At 36.2% G+C, this 22,405-nt stretch overlaps 1 protein-coding gene across 3 annotated transcripts in view; it reads left to right on the top strand.

The window, feature by feature from the left end:
* The window catches only part of LOC145664748 (uncharacterized), a 578,976-nt gene that overhangs the window by 522,780 nt on the left and 33,791 nt on the right, over window positions 1–22,405 (top strand). The gene's annotated exons all lie outside the window — the stretch shown is intronic.

The following is a 22,405-nucleotide window of genomic DNA, read 5'->3' as shown; positions in this document are numbered from 1 at the left end:
TAATTCCCAGCCCAAATGCACATATAGTTAGGTTAAGTGATCCAAAATTAATATTTTCTGAAAATTACAACATTCTACTTAGTCTAGAAATCGAAATATTTAAGTAAATAAACAATACGTAAATGCTTAAAAGAAGTCGTGCGATATGATGCTAGTTTTCGCTTTGAAATTATATTAAATGTTCATTTTTTTCTTTCTTTCTCTGTGGCTGCAGAATAATTTCATTGTTGTGAGAATTTTTTAAAATTGAATAATATCTCGGAGAACTCTACTTTCTGTGAACATACATACATATTTTTTTTACATGAAGCTACGAAGTATAACATAGTATTGGTTGCGTGGTAAGGGAGTCTTGAGTTCGAGGGATGTTTTGTGTGGTGGCCGGAACATGAAACGTTGGCAATGATTTATAGATTTAGAAATGTATGACGAAGTGTGACGTTTCGGTAAAAGAATATATATATTTAAGGATCATGTATAGCTAGCAACATCTCGGGTTCTGGCCCCTACAACGGAGCATCCTGCGAACATGTGGGTGAGATATTGCCGGACTATGTTAGTGCTTAATAGCTTAATTTGTTATTGCAGTCGTATCCGTTCATAATAATCTCGTTTAATAATATTTGTAGCATCATATAATCGCTGACTGGACATATTTAATAATCAATTATGGAAAGACAATAGTTGTTACACAACGGGGCTGTAGTGAATTATATTTTTATTTTTTTGGGTCGGTTTTAAAATAGAATATCCTGCTCCGTGAGATTTTTTTTCTTCACGTTACCTACTCGGGCTAGCTTACAATATTCATGGAGGCGACAGCTCTGACAGGGTTACAGAATCAAAACAATTAGTTATTGAAATTTATTTTCGCGTACCCGGATGTCGACCCCTAGTCCCCTTAAGAATTTTCATTTCTTTTCTTAGTTTAATTAGATGAGGGAAATTAACGACATCCCAGACTGTGGCATGTCTGCGCAGGGCAGCTATCGGTGATGTTTTGGTAATTGAAATCACCGATCCAAAATTCAGTTTATTTAATTTTTTTATTATTTCGGCAAATCATTAGTTAGGGATATCTTAGCTAATACTTTTACTCTAGTTTCATTACTGTCCTAGAACCTTCTTAGTTGTTCTGAGGGGTCGAATATTTTATCCTTAGAGATTTCAAAATTGGGGACGCAGCTACCTGGTCCCTACCCCCTCTCCTTTTATCCTGCTGGTCTGGGCCGGATACGGGGCTCGGATTTCAATCTTACAAGCAAACTCTTGTGGGATTGGGATCTGATGGACACAGAACTTGCATCCTTGGTAGCAGGACCTCCCTCCTAGTTTACGTATTTAAGTAAACCACCCTTTTTCGGCATATGTGAATATTTTTGGCTATGAGTTGTTATATATTTAAATTCGATCACTCTTCTGTGTAGTGAGTAGTACTTTAATCTTTCTCCTTTCGTTGGCGCCGCTTTCTCTCGTCTCTTCCTTCTTACTTCGAGATTTTTTTTTTAAATTTTCAACCTTCCCCCCCTCCGATTTTGAACTTGTCGCTTACAATTCATTTAACGTACAACTCTGATCTGAAATTACCAGCTGAGACGTTGCAAGACACAATTCATGGATAGAGTAGATAGTGATTGGGTTCCTCCATCATATTTTGACCTATTGCCAAAATGAATAACGACTTTATATTTGACGACACTTCAATTACGTTCTTTCACCGTCGACCCGCTAAGTTTTGTTTTCCATCGGTCACTTTCCTTCCGTTTTGGTTTTCATTTATCTTGTAGTTAAACTGGACCCAGAAATTGTATTTTGGTTTATCTATTTATATCTTTAGAAATGTTCTGTGTTACGTGCCTGCCTCACAAAGTTTTTTTTTTTTACGATTCATGCACGAATTGACTATATGAAAGTTGAAATTTATAGATGCGCGGTATCAGGTAAAAAAAATCAATTCTTTTTTTCATATGTAATGTCGGAAGTCATTTGTTTTTCTTGTACAATGTTTGCAACCTTTTCTGAAATTATTGTTGGGGTCATTACTTTAAATGTGTGCACATTTATTAAATATATATATATATATATATATATATATATATATATATATATATATGTATATATATATATATATATATATATATATATATAGATAGATAGATAGATAGATAGATAGATAGATAGATAAATGAATACGTCGAAATGTACATGTGCTTAGTATGTGAGTGTGATGTTAGAGTAAAAGTGTGATATTAAATGTATTATATGGATATATGTAAGAGCGCTCGTGTCTGTCCCCCCAAACGTGTACTGGTTGCTATAGTTTACAAGTAAGTTTCCGACGAATATAATAATATAGATTTTGTTAAGAATACCGCCGTGCACTCAAAGAATTTTCCTCTCTTCTGAATAGATGTAAATCATAACTTATGTAATCATTATTTAATGGCATGTATTAAGAAGTAACGGCAGGTCCAAATGTAACCCACATCATAATGAATATTATTCCTGAGCTACCAACCTAAAACCATTGTGGAAAGTGTACCTTTAATCCCTCTCACCTGCATATGTATCCTATGACTTGACCAGTGTTTTTCCTTAATTCAAATCATTATACTCCTTACACCTGTGGAAGATCATCTCAAATCCGAACTATATATATATATATATATATATATATATATATATATATATATATATATATATATATACAAAAGTGATCCTGGATAAATGGAAGGTCTCATGACGTGTCCCAGTGATGAACGAGTAACTCAAAATTATCTGATTAATAAATTTGTAAATGGACTGACTAAGAGGAGAAACATCCTCTGGCGGAAAGTGATTTTCAAAATCCCTAGATGGGTATAAACGTCGCAGTATGCGAGTGCAGATATAAACTGCTAATAGTTACAAACTAAATATAGTTGATGAATGGTTTTTATAAACCAATAGTTATATATATATATATATATATATATATATATATATATATAGATAGATAGATAGATAGATAGATAGATAGATAGATAAACACAAACTAAGTTAGATGGAGCGAAATATTTTGGACGCTACGAGTAGTGCGCGATTTGTGATTTGAACGCTCGGAATTATTATTTTATTGCTCAATGTGAAGTAGAGACTCATAAGTTCTATTACACCCAAAAGTTTTTCTTTTCTTTTCTTTTCTTTGTCCATTTTTTTAAAGTAAAATAAGTGTCTTCCTTGCGTATGTCGCAAATCATAATTTCGCTTTAGCATGCCTAAGATATAATATATGTAATTATTTTTTTTTCCTTTCCATTTGTCAATATGATCAAATGTATAAAGACTTACTAAAGTATAACCCTATGTATTCTACTGATATATAACCAAGAACTTGTGCTTTTAATATTTTTTTATAATTAATTTTTTTTCTTTCACTATGAATGTAATAAACTATTTGTACCTTTGTAGTTAGTTGGTTTCCTTTAAACATATATACACTGTCCTGAGTGAGTGAGCGAGTGAATGCATGATAGATTTAATTTAAGTAATTTTAGTAATATCATTTGTCATATTAACGTCTATAATATATGTGTCATGTTCTAATATATGTGTTAAGGTAAATAACCTAGGTCATGAAGGACCGCTACTAACGGTTTAAATCGGCTCTAGGAGTGAGACGAAAATAGCAGGATGAGCCTAAATACGATATCTTTGCTTCCAGGAAGTTGAAACCCTTATTGATGGGATACATAAATTTATATTGAGTTTATAATTTTGATTTTTTTTTCTTGGCTAATTCATATGTGTGGTCGATCCTAGAGATACTGGATGGTTATCAATCATCGTTTGGAATAACTTTACAAAGAATAATTTCGATTTTCTCCTTTCCGGGTCTAGGTCTGGGCAACCCTACGAACGTGGTGCCTGGAGCTAGGTCGGGGTGGTATGGAGGAACATGTGTCTATTCCGTAGCATTCTAAAATTGATTAGTCGTTAATAACACTCAAAATGATTCATCTTTTAACGACTTTCCCGACTTCTTGCTATATTCCCGGAATTATCCAGTAATCTATTTCTTATTAAAATACTCTATTTGTTTTCTTTCTTTTCCTCCCTTTTCCTATCTCCTTCTTTTACCCTTCTACTTCCTTTTTTCTTTTTTTCCCTTTCTATTTCTGAATGAAAGAAAACGGAGTCATGACTGAGAGTAGTCGCTATTGGCGCGGTCAATAAGTTGTTTCGATGAGTTTCTTCGGAAGTCCGATATGGGATAATTAACCATGAGATGAGTATGCATTGAGGGACGAACAATAACAAGAAAGTTTATTGAATTTTACTTTATTGGAAGATAATCATGATTTCAATTAGTAGGTGATGTTTCGTAATCGTTACAAGTTAATTTTAGCGACTCCTCCACACTACATGCAGTTCTTCTTCGTTAACTACTACTACAGTTTTTTTCCGTTTTCTTTCAATTGGCGACCGTTGACTTGGGACAGTTACCATGGAAACAATTGCTTTCCCTGGTAACGGATCTGAAATTATTTATTAAACACTGCTTAGGATCGAGCACATATTGACTTGGCCACAAAAAGGTTAATAATTAAAAAGATCACAGTGAGATTAAATAATTATAGTCATTGGCTGTTCTGTTATCTTTGTCTCTCTATGCTAAGGGGGAAATGAAGGAATCTGTCAAAGTTTGAACTCTAAAATTTGAAAATGCTGGAAGTTGACCCAAGGAGGGAATCAAATAGGAGTCCTTTAATCTATGAACAGTATCTGGATAGTAAGTTTTGTTAGTCTGTAAGTATATAGTTGCATGTGTGTTTATATTGTGTCCTTTTTCCAGGGAAGCTATGGCAACCAGTCGAGAAGTTGTCGTATCACAAGAGAACGCGGAAGTTTCATGTACACAATGTACGTTAGATAGTAATGTGAAAAGAGCTCGCGTCTCCCGTAGGCTAGTGAGGTGTCACGATTGCGGGCTAAAATGGATTCATTTCAGTTGTACAAATTTAGAGGATACTGCTGAAAATGCAGAAAAGGTCCGGGCTGGTGAGATAATCAAATACTGTAGAGAATGTGACGGAAAGCTCCACCGGTCGCGTGAACCCATGAGTCTATCCTCGGAGAAAGAAGTTGAACATCCCGATTTAGACGGGGAGCGAGGGTATAGTACCCCGAAGACCCGAGGCCAAATATCTCCAGTGGAGATATCTGACCTCGAGGATGCTGAAAGAAATGGGGATTCAATTGGTGATTTACCGGAAAACCTGAATGGTGATAAAACCAAAGAAAAGCAAAGGAAGACTGTGTCATCCAATAATGACACTCTCCTCCTTTCATTACAACAGATGTTACAAGAAATAAATGAAAAAATAGATAAGAATAGCCTGGAAATGAGACGCGAAATAAATGAAAAAATAGATAAGAATAGCCTGGAAATGAGTCGCGAAATAAATGAAATTTGACACCTCGAACGGAGAAACCGAATCTCGATTCGAGGTACTAACCCAGAAAATCGACAACATATGTTCGGACTTTGCTTCCTCAATAACCACATTGAGGGAGCAAATGTCTACCGAAATTGACTTGGTCAGATGCGAGGCTCAGCAATCTATAAAGCAACTTCAATAGGAGACTGAGGGTAAATTTGATCATGTATATTCCGAATTTGAACAAATAGATACCAAATTACATAAGGTCAACAAAAAACTAGAAACACAGCAGGCCGAAATTGATAATTTAAAGTCAACTTTGTCAAATTTATCAGTGGAAACCAAACGGGAAGTAACTGACCAAAAAATTTTGAAAATTCAGGACGAAATAGTGAATATTCAAAAAGAAATAACGAAACCAAGTCGCGAAAAATCAGAGGTAGCCTATCCTTTCCCCGGTAGCGATTCCCCGGAAATATTACCTGCTATAACAACTACCTGTAGCGCAGGAAAAGAAAATTCAATGTCAGTTGATGTACGGGATATTGCGACGCACTACCCCATGCATCGGTCAGAACTAAAGTCGTGGTTTAATCGCAATAGTGTGCCGAATCATTCGAGTGTTGTGACGACTACGGTCACTAGCGTGAGTGCTCCCTCCTTACATGGGGGTATACAATCATATAGCGTGTTGCCGGGAAGAGAAGATGGGTACCATTCTGAGTCGTTGTTCACGGGTGCGGTTGGTCCGGGGATGGAGCCCAACATAGTCAATACGACCAACAGAATCCCTTTTAATTACATGGGTAATTATAACACCGCTACGACGTCGTCGGTGGTAAATCCGGTGACTACTCCGATTGTGCAGGATAATATGTTAATTCCCACTAATTATTCCCCTGCTTATGTTAGTATGGGTTCCAAGGTTTCGCTGAGGGACATCGAACGCTTTCCCACGTTCGATGGGAATATCACCAATGGACTGCCTCGTGTTTTCCTGCGCAGATTGCAGCAGTGTTTGGAAATGTATCTGCTGACTGATAGAGAACGTCTGCAAATAGTTGAGAAACTTTTAATTGTAGCATCAGGCGCATGGTTTGCCTCTATTAAATACAGGATCCATACCTTTGACGATTTTCTGATCCTTTTCAAGGAAGAATACTGTAATGAGCATATAGAAAGGCTTCAAAAACGCAACCTTCAATCTTTAAGGTATGATCGAGCCAAGTATGGGTCCCTTTTGGACTATGCTTGGAAGATTATAGAATTGTATTACCAGATCGCTGAAAATCCATCGCAAGCCGAACTAGTAGACATTATAGTGAACGCTCTTCCAATAGATGAGTCGCGGGCCATTGCTTCCCATTTGTGCCAAACGGTGCGAGAAGTTACGTCACGCCTAGCTGCCCTGTGTGGGAAAGAAACTGGAGGCCCACCAAAGAGGTATTTCGCCCGGCAAGCAAAAATTGTGAAACCCGTGAAAAGCAAGGCAACGGCTAGTTGCCAAACGGACTTTCTGAGTTACACCCAAGCTGGATCTCGTTATCCGACTGGGTGTGGCTCGGAAAGCAATCAATATAATGGTCGACGTCTGTACTGTAACCGACCGATGTTCAACAATCGCCGGGGTTATCGCCCCTATGACCGCACAATGGGGGAATCGAACCCGAATAGGGACGATAATAGAAGGAACTTTAACGGGGCGTACCGGAGAAGAGAAAACGGTAATGGTCAAGGCAGTAATGTTAATAATAATAGTGCAAATAGATCTCAGAGTTCTGCCCCTTCGCAAATACAAACTAATGGCGGAAATGGAATTCTAGCGAATCGAGGGATTGATCGTCGCGAGACTGCTGTCAAATCGACAAACCAATTCCGCAACTACCTGGTGAAATGGGGGAGGATAGTTGCGGGAAAATATACCCCATTATTTTGAAAAATCAAAATTACCACGAATATAAATCTAATTTGTGGACACAAAATTCATCTTTTCGAGACTCGTTAAAATTCGTTATAAGATTTGTCATAGATGAGGAACCCTTTGCTTCAAGTGAAGAACGCTACTTTTCCACCTCTCCCAGCCTAAGAGGGAGTATCGGCGGTGTTGAACTTGTCGCTACAATAGACAGTGGCTCGGAGCTCTGTCTAATGGACTGGGAGGTGTGGAGAAAATTAAAGCAACGGTTTCCATCCGCTAAGTTGAGACCATACACGGGTCTTACACTTGGCGCTTTCGCTGGGAAAGAGAGTTTTTCGGTTCAGGGCGTTCAAAATTTTAACTTAAACATACAGAATCATATATTCGAAATAGCCATTTTCGTCATAAAGTATTTGCGAACGGACCTAATACTGGGATGTCCGTTTCTAGACAAATTTCATTGCATCATTGACCGGGAAAAGAAAGAGATTAGAATGAAAGATAGTTTAGGAAACACTGTTATCGTTCCTACAGATCGACCGAATATAATGCTAGTAAAATTACCAGTAGAAGAGATGGCAATCGGTGAATCAGGATGGCCGGTGGTGGTTCAACCTATGCTTGACCCCAGTCTAAATTGTCAAGCTGCCCGTGCAGTGACACCTCTCCACAAGGGAGGGGTTAACAGGGGAGATCAGCTGGATCCACTCCTGGGCACCGAATGCAATGTGTCGGAACAAGATATTGATTCGTATATTGCTACTCGGGATGACTTACCACCACCGATTAAATCAGGTCTTCGGAAATTATTAATAAATTACCGTTCGCTTTTCTCCGAGTACCCACGCCGCGTTAACATGCCTCCCTATAAAATACAATTGAAGGATGAAGAACCAGTTGTTGGACCATGTTATTCCGTTCCTCAGGCTATACAGCCTGAGTTTGAAGCAGAGTTGAATAAATGGTTACGGTTAGGAATAGCAATAGAACAAATGTCTCCATATCGAAACCCTATTCATGTCGTTCGGAAGGCTTCTGGCGGTGTACGTCCAGTTTTGGATCTGAGGGCTACTAACTCAAAAATTATTTCCCCACAGATGCAGGTAGAACCTATCAATGAGTTACTACACCGTGTTTCGCGGGCAATGTGGTTTTCGTCCTTTGACGCGTCAAGTGCATATTACGGGATCAGTTCACACAAAGACCAGTTTTGTGTACAAGGGAAGACAATATTGCCTTACTGTTCTGCCACAGGGGCTGAAAAGTGGTCCTGCTGTATTCCAATCAGTAATGACAAAATTTTTTAATTATTCAACCCGTTCTTTTGTTGTTTTATACTTAGATGACGTTCTAGTAAAATCAATTACTGAAGAAGAGCATTTGGTCCATTTAGAGAGAACTTTTGAAATCTTTAAACAAGCGAACTTTTCGTTAAATTTCAAAAAGTGTAAGTTTTTCGCACTGGAAATCAAATTCTTAGGACATATAATTAGTGGCAGAACAATAAGGGTTGACCTTCGACTCAATGAGCCAATTCGCTGTTTCCCAGTACCGAAATCCAAGAAAGCTTTACAGAAGTTTTTAGGACTCATAGCATGGAGGCGAAAATTCATTCCGAACTTTTCTGGTCTTACTGCTAACCTATATCAACTCCTGAAAAGGATCAGAAATTCATACTGGATAACGAAGCCTTGGAAACTTTCAATAAACTGAGAACTCTTCTCAGTGATCCACCTGCATTAAGTCAGCCAGATTTCTCCTTGCCTTTTCACATCCATAGTGATGCGTGCATGGAGAATTTGGCTGGCCTACTCGCACAATATCCTTCAGATAAAGACAATCCTAATGTCATTGGATATGCCAGTCGACGGGTGAAACCCTATGAGTTGTCTCTTTCAATATCTCAGCTAGAACTCCTGTCCGTCCTGTTCCTTTGTGAACATTTTGAGCAGTATATCATGGGTCGTACCACTTATGTCTATACGGATAACGCGGCAGTCACACATGCATTCACCCAAAAGAATCTCGAGCCACGAACCACCCGCATTCTATTGAAATTGCAGAAATTCGATTTAATTTTCCAACACTGCCCGGGCAGAGAAAATTTTGTAGCCGACACACTTAGCAGATACCCACCTGGGGTATTGCTTGAGCCCGAAACACATTATTTTCATTTTTTAACTAAAACGCAGGATGCTGATATTAATCTAGATTTTATTCGAGAAAATCAAATAACAGATGAGTTATGTAAGAACCTGTTAAAGCAATATGAAAACAATCGTAATCTGGATAGAGTAACAATGTACTGTGGGTTAATTTACATTAAACCTTTGCGTATTCAGAAGTGGCTCCTAGTGATACCGCAGAGTTGTATACCCCAAATTATCAGTGTTGTCCATTCGACCGGTCACTTTGGAGTTCAGAAGTGTTATCGCTTTTGTCGAGCTATATTTTATTGGAAAAATAAAAAAACTACGATTAAAAATTTTATTCGAAATTGCATAAAATGTGCCGAAACAAAGTTTACAAACCGTGCTATAGCTAAGCAGGAATATCATATCCAAGCAACCGTACCCCATGAGACTCTAGGGGTGGACCTCATTGGAAAAATGCCACCTAGTCAGGAATATTATTATATTTTATCGTTAACCGATATGTATTTTCGTTTTGTTACTTTCCTCCCACTGAAAAAGGCTCATACCAAGGAAACAATCACAGTATTAGAGAGACGATACTTTCACCTATTGCCGTATCCCCAGGAATTCTTATCCGATAAAGCGCCACAGTTCCAATCTAAGTTATGGCAGGACTTTTGTAACAAATATAAAATCAAACATAAAAGAACGGCTAGTTATTCACCTCAGGCTAACGGCATTACAGAACGTAGCCATAAAGAACTTAATAGATTAGTCAGATTATGGTGTCATGAGGATCAGACCACCTGGCACAAATACTTAGTTAAAATTCAGGACCTTCTGAATAATTCATATTGTTCCAGTATTGGCTGTACGCCTGCGGAACGCTTTCTTAGTTACTCTGCCGTTGATAACTATAGGAAAGTGTTCCCATGGCCCAAAGAGTTAGATTCGGTAGATAACCGCTTTCCATATGCTGAAGTAGAGGTAAAATTAAAAAGTCATACTAGACAGTCGTCAAACTCTATAAATCTGCAAGAAGGGCAATTAGTGATGTTGAAACTGCATAACTTATCGTCACTTATAAAGCACGAGTCAGCAAAATGGATGAAAGTCTATACCGGCCCGTTTTTAGCAGTAAAATTATTGAAAAATTGCGCTGTATTACACAATCTAAAAGGTGAAAGAATCGGAACTCACAATTTCCAGAAACTTAAGCTTTTCAACTGTACCGAGGACAAAAAACGGGAACTTCTATCTCAATATCCAAAGTGAATGTTACACTGTCTCATTTGAGTGTATGAGAGTAGGAGTATTTATTTTTGTTAGTATTAATACATGTTAATTCTATTCAACAAAATTTTGTTATTCAAACAAAACTTTTTTTAACGACGCCGGGGAACTGTAATATACCATTACAGTCTAATGTGATGATGCTTTTAATAGGAGGGTGCCCGAAATTTTTTGCACCGACTGTACTTGACGTTTAACAAAAAATTTCTGGCTGTTCATATAATTCGTAATTTTGTTTGTTATTCTATTTCAAATTAACATGGAAAACTGTAAAACTTCATTAGGAATTATAGTTGTGGGAATCGATATCTTTATTTATATATTAAATTAGTTATAAGTCTTGTATATGGATATGTAAATGGATTATTACAAGTCTTACGGTGTCAGTGCTATCTGAAAATATAGGTCCATCATTGGACGGAAATTTTCGAATAAATAACCAATCTAAAATTCGGCAGAATTTTCTGGACCACCCTTCACCTCCCTTTTAGATATCTATGTCCTTCTGATATCTAGTTCAATCCAGATTTTACCAAAATTTATTCGTTTCAAAGCCCCACCGCCAAAAAATGCTTTGTTTTGATTGGAGGATTCACCCACGCTATGATGTTAGAGCGCGATTATTCCGGTTCCCTGCCGAGAATATATTGTACAGCAGACCCAGATCTTCCCAGCATATAAAAGGTAGAAATTAGCTGGAAAAGCTGCATTAACAAGGTAAATCTAGTATGATAATGGAATAGAGACCATCCAGGAAGCTACAGAGCCATAATTCACTAAACTTCATAGTAAAAAACCGGACTGAAGACATGAAATAGGAAGTGTAATTCAGGGACGCCATGTTTTGCAGATATAATTAGTGATGGACAGGTTCTACCATGTGAAATGCATCAGTTTATTAGTTGTTTCTAAAGATCCATAAACGGTTTCGGAAAGTAGTGTTTTCTCCCTTAAAATTTTCTCATCCTGAAAATTATTCCTTTTAGAGTTACGTAAGGCCTGCCCCACTGCCGTTTGTGTTCGTGTATGTAGTGAATGTGATTTCTTTTTGTACTTATTTAGTAGTAACATGGCGGTATTTAATTTCGTTGTAGTTAGGATAGTGATCATAATGCACGTGTAAAGTTCAAGAGGGCTCCTGTTTACTCCCAACTTGGGGGTACAGCTTCCAGCCGGGATGGGTTGAACGTATAGTTATCATAAGGTTCTTTTCCCTTCAGGAAAGGGGCCTATATATTTTTTTCAAATAAATAGTTTGGGTATTAACTAAACAGGTTGAATTAAGAATGTGATTTAGTGAATACAAGGGCCAATTGGCCCTGTTCCTTTCTTTCCCTTTCCTTTCGTAAACCAATAGAGCCGATTTCAAAGAAAATGGTAAAATCTGAATGTTGTTTATGTGAGTAAATAGTAATGATTAATATGTATTATAACATGTATTAATGTAGTTTGTAGTTATGGATGTGGCATGTATGTGTTTGTAATGTAGTATCAGTAGTAGCAATTGTAGTTAAGTGATGAAAGAGTGTGTGGAATAATGAAGTATGGACAGTGTATCATTCGTATTCGATCAATAGCTAAACGCAACATACCAATCTATAGTAATATTAGAAAATGAGAGTGTCGTAGTATCAAAATTCCGTGTGCAAGGTCACATTCATTGGTTCAAGGGTTGATCATACCGTCGCTAGCCCCCTAGTGTCAAAATTCAGTACTAACCATCATTCCTATGTCGATGTTCTTAGTGATTTAGTTTGCAAGAAATTGACCTTTCTTTTCGAAACAAAACCTAGTAAATATAATTCCCAGCCCAAATGCACATATAGTTAGGTTAAGTGATCCAAAATTAATATTTTCTGAAAATTACAACATTCTACTTAGTCTAGAAATCGAAATATTTAAGTAAATAAACAATACGTAAATGCTTAAAAGAAGTCGTGCGATATGATGCTAGTTTTCGCTTTGAAATTATATTAAATGTTCATTTTTTTTCTTTCTTTCTCTGTGGCTGCAGAATAATTTCATTGTTGTCAGAATTTTATAAAATTGAATAATATCTCGGAGAACTCTACTTTCTGTGAAATTCTGTGTTACGTGCCTGCCTCACAAAGTTTTTTTTTACGATTCATGCACGAATTGACTATATGAAAGTTGAAATTTATAGATGCGCGGTATCAGGTAAAAAATCAATTATTTTTTTCATATGTAATGTCGAAAGTCATTTGTTTTTCTTGTACAATGTTTGCAACCTTTTCTGAAATTATTGTTGGGGTCATTACTTTAAATGTGTGCGCATTTATTAAATATATATATATATATATATAGAGAGAGAGAGAGAGAGAGAGAGATAAATGAATACGTCGAAATGTACATGTGCTTAGTATGTGAATGTGATGTTAAAGTAAAAGTATGATATTAAATGTATTATATGGATATATGTAAGAGCGCTCGTGTCTGTCCCCCCAAACGTGTACTGGTTGCTATAGTTTACAAGTAAGTTTCCGACGAATATAATAATATAGATTTTGTTAAGAATACCGCCGTGCACTCAAAGAATTTTCCTCTCTTCTGAATAGATGTAAATCATAACTTATGTAATCATTATTTAATGGCATGTATTAAGAAGTAACGGCAGGTCTACATGTAACCCACATCATAATGAATATTATTCCTGAGCTAGCAACCTAAAACCATTGTGGAAAGTGTACCTTTAATCCCTCTCACCTGCATATGTATCCTATGACTTGACCAGTGTTTTTCCTTAATTCAAATCATTATACTCCTTACACCTGTGGAAGATCATCTCAAATCCGAACTATATATATATATATATATATATATATATATATATATATATATATATATATATATATATATATATATATATACAAAAGTGATCCTGGATAAATGAAAGGTCTCATGACGTGTCCCAGTGATGAACGAGTAACTCAAAATTATCTGATTAATAAATTTGTAAATGGACTGACTAAGAGGAGAAACATCCTCTGGCGGAAAGTGATTTTCAAAATCCCTAGATGGGTATAAACGTCGCAGTATGCGAGTGCAGATATAAACTGCTAATAGTTACAAACTAAATATAGTTGATGAATGGTTTTTATAAACCAATAGTTATATATATATAGATAGATAGATAGATAGATAGATAGATAGATAGATAGATAAACACAAACTAAGTTAGATGGAGCGAAATATTTTGGACGCTACGAGTAGTGCGCGATTTGTGATTTGAACGCTCAGAATTATTAATATTTTATTGCTCAATGTGAAGTAGAGACTCATAAGTTCTATTACACCCAAAAGTTTTTCTTTTCTTTTTTTTCTTTGTCCATTTTTTTAAGTAAAATAGGTGTCTTCCTTGCGTATGTCGCAAATCATAATTTCGCTTTAGCATGCCTAAGATATAATATATGTAATTTTTTTTTTCCTTTCCATTTGTCAATATGATCAAATGTATAAAGACTTACTAAAGTATAACCCTATGTATTCTATTGATATATAACCAAGAACTTGTGCTTTTAATATTTTTTTTTTATAATTATTTTTTTTTCTTTCACTATGAATGTAATAAACTATTTGTACCTTTGTAGTTAGTTGGTTTCCTTTAAACATATATACACTGTCCTGAGTGAGTGAGCGAGTGAATGCATGATAGATTTAATTTAAGTAATTTTAGTAATATCATTTGTCATATTAACGTCTATAATATATGTGTCATGTTCTAATATATGTGTTAAGGTAAATAACCTAGGTCATGAAGGACCGCTACTAACGGTTTAAATCGGCTCTAGGAGTGAGACGAAAATAGCAGGATGAGCCTAAATACGATATCTTTGCTTCCAGGAAGTTGAAACCCTTATTGATGGGATACATAAATTTATATTGAGTTTATAATTTTGATTTTTTTTTCTTGGCTAATTCATATGTGTGGTCGATCCTAGAGATACTGGATGGTTATCAATCATCGTTTGGAATAACTTTACAAAGAATAATTTCGATTTTCTCCTTTCCGGGTCTAGGTCTGGGCAACCCCACGAATGTGGTGCCTGGAGCTAGGTCGGGGTATTATGGAGAAACATGTGTCTATTACGAAGCATTCTAAAATTGATTAGTCGTTAATAACACTCAAAATGATTCATCTTTCAACGACTTTCCCGACTTCTTACTATATTCCCGGAATTATCCAGTAATCTATTTCTTATTAAAATATTCTATTTGTTTTCTCTCTTTTTCCTCCCTTCTCCTACCTCCTTCTTTTACCCTTCTACTTCCTGTTTTTCTTTTTTTTCTTTTCTATTTCTGAATGAAAGAAAACGGAGTCATGACTGAGAGTAGTCGCTATTGGCGCGGTCAATAAGTTGTTTCGATGAGTTTCTTCGGAAGTTCGATATGGGATAATTAACCATGAGATGAAATGCATTGAGGGACGAATAATAACAAGAAAGTTTATTGAACTTTACTTTATTGGAAAATAATCATGATTTCAATTAGTAGGTGATGTTTCGTAATCGCCCTCGTTACAAGTTAATTTTAGCGACTCCTCTACACTACATGCAGTTTTTCTTCGTTAACTACTAACAGTAGTTTTTTGTTTTTTCGTAATTGTTTGGTTTTCTTTTTTCCCCCGTTTTCTTTCAAGGAAGCATGAAAATAGATGATTTAACTTTCTCCTTTTCACATCCGTAAACAGTGTTCATTTTAAGATTTCCTTATATAGAAAAAAACAATAAAAGGACCATAAGTGACCTAAAAGTTACCTTAAAATATTTTTTTAAAAAATGACCTGGAACTTCAAAACGGCAAAAGTGACCAAAAGTTGACCCTAATAAAATATATAGAAAAAATATATTTTAGAACCTAGAGTTGATGGATAACGTTTTTATTTGAACTTGAATTGTCCTATGCGTAACAGAAAAAAGTTGACTTGTCAACAAAATCCAGGCCCTGCTTATGACATACTTTGGTGAACAAGCATGCGATCACGACACACTTATTTGATTTTTAAAGAAAGAAAGAAACAAAAAATACTCTTGCAGTGTTATAGTTTTTCACGTCAGATTATAACATATTTCAAATCAACATGTTAAACGAAAACCTAAAATACCACACTTATTATTCAGTGTTGCAAACTAAGGATGTTATAATATCACAAACATCCAAAGCTTAGAAACCTTTATCACACATACAGAACAACGGAGATGGACAAGACAATGCACATCGGAAGTACATTAGCGTTGCATAGTGTGGTCATGGTATGACTTGTTTTGAATTAAAAGCAACGAAGTCACAAGGGCTTGAAAATTTGATTTTTTTTGAAAGGCTTTATTTCGAAAACTTGCTTAGGTATCATATCTAATTACTTGTGTGGTTTGCAATTGGTAAGCAAATCATTTTGCCGTTTATAGCACTTCGATATCTTAAACCGTTCCGCAGATATAATAAACATTGATAAAGTTCGCAACACTGCTGAAACTGGCGTATTTCTGGACAATATTTAAACTGACTATCTGTTTTCTTTCTCATTTATAGCATATAGGAATAACTTTTAGTAGGTGTAACTACAACAAGTGCTCGCAATTACATGATTTAAGCAGTGTTGCAAACTTCAGCAATGTTTATTATATCTCCGGAACAGTTTGAGATATCAAACTACAGTATCCAACACTAGGGTACTTTCGATGTGTATTGTCTTGTCTATCTCCGTTGTATTGCATGTGTGATAGAAGTTTCCAAACTTTGGATGTTTGTGATATTATAACATCCTTAGTTTGCAACACTGAATAATAAATGTGATATTTTAAGTTTTCATTTAACAAGTTGATTTGAAATATGTAATAATCTGACGTAGTACCATTTGAAAAAAATATAGGCTAACTTTATACTGCGATGGCAACACTGTTCACTAGGTGTTATTGTTTAATACGTAAGACGATGCTCCTTTCTTTATAGTTGCTTCATGCATTACAGGAATAACTTTTAGTAGGTGTAATTACAACAAGTGCTCGCAATTACATGATTTAAGCAGTGTTGCAAACTTCAGCAATGTTTATTATATCTCCGGAACAGTTTGAGATATCCAACTACAGTATTCAACACTAGGGTACTTTCGATGTGTATTATCTTGTCCATCTCCGTTGTATTGCGAATAATAAATGTGATATTTTAAGTTTTCATTTAACAAGTTGATTTGAAATATGTAATAACCTGACGTAGTACCATTTGAAAAAAATATAGGCTAACTTTATGCTGGGATGGCAACACTGTTCACTAGGTAGTGTTGTTTAAAACGTAAGACGATGTCCCTCTCTTTATAGTTGCTTCATGCAAAGTTTCATTGTTCTCCCTCTTGTGGTTTATCCGTTATTACGGATGTTCCAGATAAATTGTCCTCCCTGTATATGTTATCCTTTCTGCTATTTATTGCAATTGAGCGGTCTTTCTTTCGGACAAGTCTAGTTAAAATATCATCAACAACAGAGAAATGACAGAGAGAGAAATTGCGAAAAATCTCCCAATAAAAATATGTTCCCAGACATCAGTTGTTGCTATAGTTGGACGCCCTGCTCTTTCCTCATGCTTCACGCACGTTCGCCCACTTTTGGACTGTTCAATCCACTGGTAAACACTTCGCTGTGGTAACACATTGTCCCCGTATTGTGTTAAAAGTGTTCTATGAATTTCCGCTCCGGGTACACCTTTATACGACAAAAAAAAAAAAAAAAAAAAAAAACGGATGACAGAACGCTGTTCTTCTTTGGTACACACAGAGAATGACGCAGCCATCTTTACTTCGCAACAGCGCAAAGCGAACTGACGTGATAACGCTGCAATCTACCACAGGCGAAACCAACGGTGACATCTAGCGTCTGGTCAGCACACACAATACCGTAGAGCCAAACTGGAAAGAAACAGAAAAATATTGCAGTTAGTTATTAAGTTACCCTCGTATAATAATTTATGGCGTGACATTGTCTCGGAAGTTCATAAAAAAAAAAAAAAAAAAAAAAACAAGTTACGTCTACTTTATTTCATTTCAAAGATACCCTATGAATGTTGTATTTGTTGCTCCAATAGCTCTATCTGAGGAAAAAAAATACATTGCGTTCTTAGTTCTGAAGAGAAAGAAAAATAACTTTCCGAAGTACAAGATAATATTCGTTCATATCTAATTTAAGTTCTAATTGGAACTTTATATATAAAAAGCAAGCTATGCCTAATTTGAACTGCAAATAATTGGACTTTCTTCTTGTATATATTATACTTTCACGAAACATACGGAAAGAAAGCAATGTTTTGAGAACGTTTTGAAAAATCGTCGTGTTCTTTTATTTATTGAGTTATTACTTGGCATCCTTGGTTCTGTGCTACCAGAGTTGGCGTGGGTCAATGAAAACTTGACCCACGACCCACCGACCCACGACCCACCGACCCACCACCCACCGTGACCCACGACTTACCACCCACCGTGACCCACTCTGATCCACGACCCACCGTGACCCACTCTGACCCACCGTGACCCACCACCCACCGTGACCCACCACCCACCATGAACCACTCTCATCCACTGTGACCTATTCTGACTCACCAAAATCCATCGTCATCAACTCTGAACACGTTTCACGGCCTCTTCTGTACTGACTAAAGAGTTTACACTTGTAATAAAACATGACTGTGAAATTGCCACTAATCGGAGTTTGAATTTCTAGTCAATCGCTCAAGCACCGATCTGTCAGAATAACGGTGGATCTGATCTTTATTATATAAAATGGTAAAGTGTTTGTCAGTGAGGAAATTGAAACAGTTCGAGGTGAGGGGAAATTAGTGTGTGCGTAAAATATACTTGCACTAAGAGAGTATTCTTGCAAGTGTTAATTTCGCAACGCGTTCCAAAAGAAACTTCTTTTCGCAGGAAAATACCCCTGTACAATATGGAAAAGGTTATGGTTTCTCAGTTCACAGTATTTTTCTCACAAAAGACTTGAAAAATCAGTTTTTCATAGTGTATAAAGGTGCTCGGGTACCCTATGTGAGAGCATCTCCATAAAATATGCTCATAATTGTAATTTGTGTAATCACTAAACACCACGTTAAATTTAAGTTACAAATATGCATAATTGCAATTATTATGAATATTTATTCAAAGTAGTTTACCTAAAGCAAAGAAGAGACTTACTAAAAAATAGGTACAAAGTTGAATAACACAAATAAGCATTGTGTTAGTAATACAAGTAGGCCTATACATTTTCTATGGCTCGTAATTTTCCACTTTAAAACAAACCTGAAATCGGGTTTATTTCTTGTTGGTAACTTTTTTGCGGTAAATTATCCGCAGCGGAATGATGTCCATCCTTCAGCCAAGAAATAAATAGCTCGTCTACTTTGAGCTTGTCTAGCGGTGGGCCATTAACATTGATGAACAACAAGTTAGACAATGTTTGAGCACTTAGTCTATTTCTAATATCAGACATCTGTAAATTCATAAGGGGAAATCCCCGTTCGCACTCTGTCGTGGAAATTGATAACACTTCTACCCGATTTCTGCAACTCCCCATCGACAATCTGCTTGTTAGACTTAAGACTGATAACGATTTTTCGTGGTCAGTTTTGAAATACTCAGCAATAAGTATCATCTCTCTATCACCACACAACATCTTTTCCATATCGACCATGTCAGTTGGCAATGTCGACTCATGGAGAACAGAAACTTCATCTACCACGCCTTCGATAGGGAATCTTGTGAATAAATTATCAATTAAAGCCTGATAAACTGGTGATTTCTTATCTGTTTATGAATTTAATTTTTGTAATTACACATGAAGGTTTGATGCCATTACGAAGTTCCCTCTCCCGTCTAGAAAGCGAAAGAGAACGTGGTTCCTGGAAAGTGTTCAGAGGAGAATGGGAATTTCTCTCCTTCTTCCCCTTGAATTACCACACTGCTGTTTGCCATGTGCCAAATTACGATGAATTTCAATTAAATTATCATAATATAATTATTTCCTTGTTGAATTATGAATATTTTTCAGTGGAGAAAAGGATGAAATTTGAAAGTTCCAAATCAAGGTAAGTAGACCAACGTAAAGGGAAAAAAGTGTAAAATTTTCCATATAATTATGCGTACAATCCAAACTTAAAATTTCCATGTAATTAAGTTTGGATTGGTTACAGTACAAATTTTATGCCTATTTTAGTCACAAGTTTTTGAGTTGATTGCCCTGTGCTGCAAGCGCTCCATATAATAAACATAAGCTTCAGCAATTATTATAGTAGAAAGCAATGGATATATGAAGCCAAGCACTGTAATTTTTTTGTTTATGATTTTTTTTCTTAAATAACATTGATCGTTTTCGATCATTTTTACAAACCAACTCACTACCAATTTTCCATATATAGAAGGTGCCCCCCTCCATAAAGGAGGATTTAAAAATATGCTAGGACACATTCTGTTTATTTTCAATAAAGAGTTAATACACTGAATTTCAGCCCAGTAAGTATAACGGCTTGCGAAATACTAAATTTTTTTTCGCAAAAATTCGGATCCTCATCCTCCTTAGGATATGTAGCTATTATAATGAAAGCAATACAACATCCCAATTTGGATTAAGGCCTAACTACATACCAAAAGTAATTTCATTTGACTTGGCAATTCGGCCGTGATGATCAGGCACACATAGTTACATTCAATTTTTTATATAATAATTTATAAATTACAGTGATTCAAAAATGTATTTTTTCCATTAGTTAGCTCCTCTAAAAACTCACAGCTCTCGAAAGCCAAGTAGTAGTATAAGTCTTATTGTTATTATTACAATTAAAAATATCAATATCCAAAAGTGCCCGAAGTTCTTTTTTCACTTGGTTAGATATACTCACCTCAGGTAAGTAGACAGAAACAAGTGGAAAAGGAAGGGAAATGAAGGTCTTGGAAGTAAAACGAAGATAAATTTACCAGTCTTCAGAAGATACTGTCTACAATGCAGTGAGCAGAGAGGATCGATAGATCATACTGAGTCGGTGGGTCGCAGTGGGTCATGATGGGTGGTGGGTTGCAGTGGGTCACGGTGGGTGGGGGGTCACAGTGGGTCACATGCCGTTGACCCACGACCCACTGACCCACTCAGAAAACTTGACCCACTGACCCACTCCATCTCTGTGTGGTACATGAGACATACCCTATTATACCGCAAAGGTATCCTGTAAGTTTCGCGTTTATAATTCTAATAATACGAGGGGATGCTAATAACGATTCAATCATTGAGCCATACTATTCTACATATTTCTTCTGTAATCTAATGCACTTGTGACATCTAGCGCAATGGCGTCATTTCAGACTTCGCTTGAGGGGGGCAAGAGCACTACAGACATAAGACTTTCACGTTTTGTACTAGTATATTAGTAGACAATATATTAAAGTATATGTATTCCTCAAACTCTTGGGGGGGAGTAATTGCCCCCTCCTGCCCCCCCCTAAATGACGCCCCTGATCTAGCGTCCAAAGTTTGAAGTCCCTGAAAATAAAATTCCTCCGAGTGCTTGTTTGGTCAATCTCTTGAATCATTGATACTGAATTTTCGTAAGACGCTACCCTTCTATAGGTTATTTTGAGTTTGGGGAACAGATGGTAGTCAGCGAGTACCAAATCAGGTGAGTATTGTAGATGAGGTAACACACAAACAGGTACAGTAAGTCGGGATGATATGTGAATCTACTCATATGATTCTACCACTCAAGAAATAGTCTAGAGAATGACAGCACAGTGGTTTGCCCAAACCAAAGGAGTTCCTGCGCAGAAACAAATGCCAGCAATCTTTCGTTATGAAACGGGATATCTGTTAGCGACCTATTTCTAATAAAGTTTAACCATTAATGCTCCTCCGTAAACTTATTCTCACTGTTTTCGAATTTTAGTGAATAATTCAAAAGCTAAGGATAATACTGTAATATTTCTTCTATAAGAAACAAAACTTACGTTATGTAGCAATGTGTTGGTTTGAATAACAAACACTTCGTACTTCGAAGCAATGAGGAAATTCTTGTAATGTAAATGTAAGCGGAAGAATAATGACACAATAATGACATAAACTAGAAAGAGAAAGTAGGTGGACAAAGGGAGTGAATTCAAGAGAGTATTCGAGTGACCATCACAGAGGAAAATTCAACCTCATCGTCCTCTCCGATTAAATCTTGGTGAGTTCAAGCTGGTTATTAACTGCTAAACACAATGCTAATATCCGACCTAAATTATTAATTTTTACTTCTATCAAAAGTACTACTTCTGTATGAACACGTTAGTAATTGCCACGACAGCCATAAGGCCACAGCACGAGTGTTGGGTAATTATCTAAATCTGATGTCTATAGTTTTATTTGATAAGTTACGTCATTTTCCAACTAAGTTAACTTTTTCGAAACCAGGTCATTTTTGACGTTTTCATACATTTTCCAATAGTGACTTATTGCTCAAAAACTATTTACCCGATTGGTATGGTTAAGGCCTTGTTTAAAAGAAGGGCGTGAATTTGTTTTTAGTGTAAGTTACATTGCAGTGTTGCCTACAGAAAGTAAATTATTGAGGGAAATAGGGGTGAAAATTTACAAAAAATTCCCTTACCGAATTTC

This window comes from Thermobia domestica, chromosome 1 (genome assembly GCF_964235325.1).
Source record: "Thermobia domestica chromosome 1, izTheDome1.hap1.1, whole genome shotgun sequence".
NCBI classification, from domain to species: domain Eukaryota; kingdom Metazoa; phylum Arthropoda; class Insecta; order Zygentoma; family Lepismatidae; genus Thermobia; species Thermobia domestica.
The sequence above is the reverse complement of the archived record's forward strand: the minus strand, read 5'-3'. Positions and strand labels throughout refer to the sequence as shown.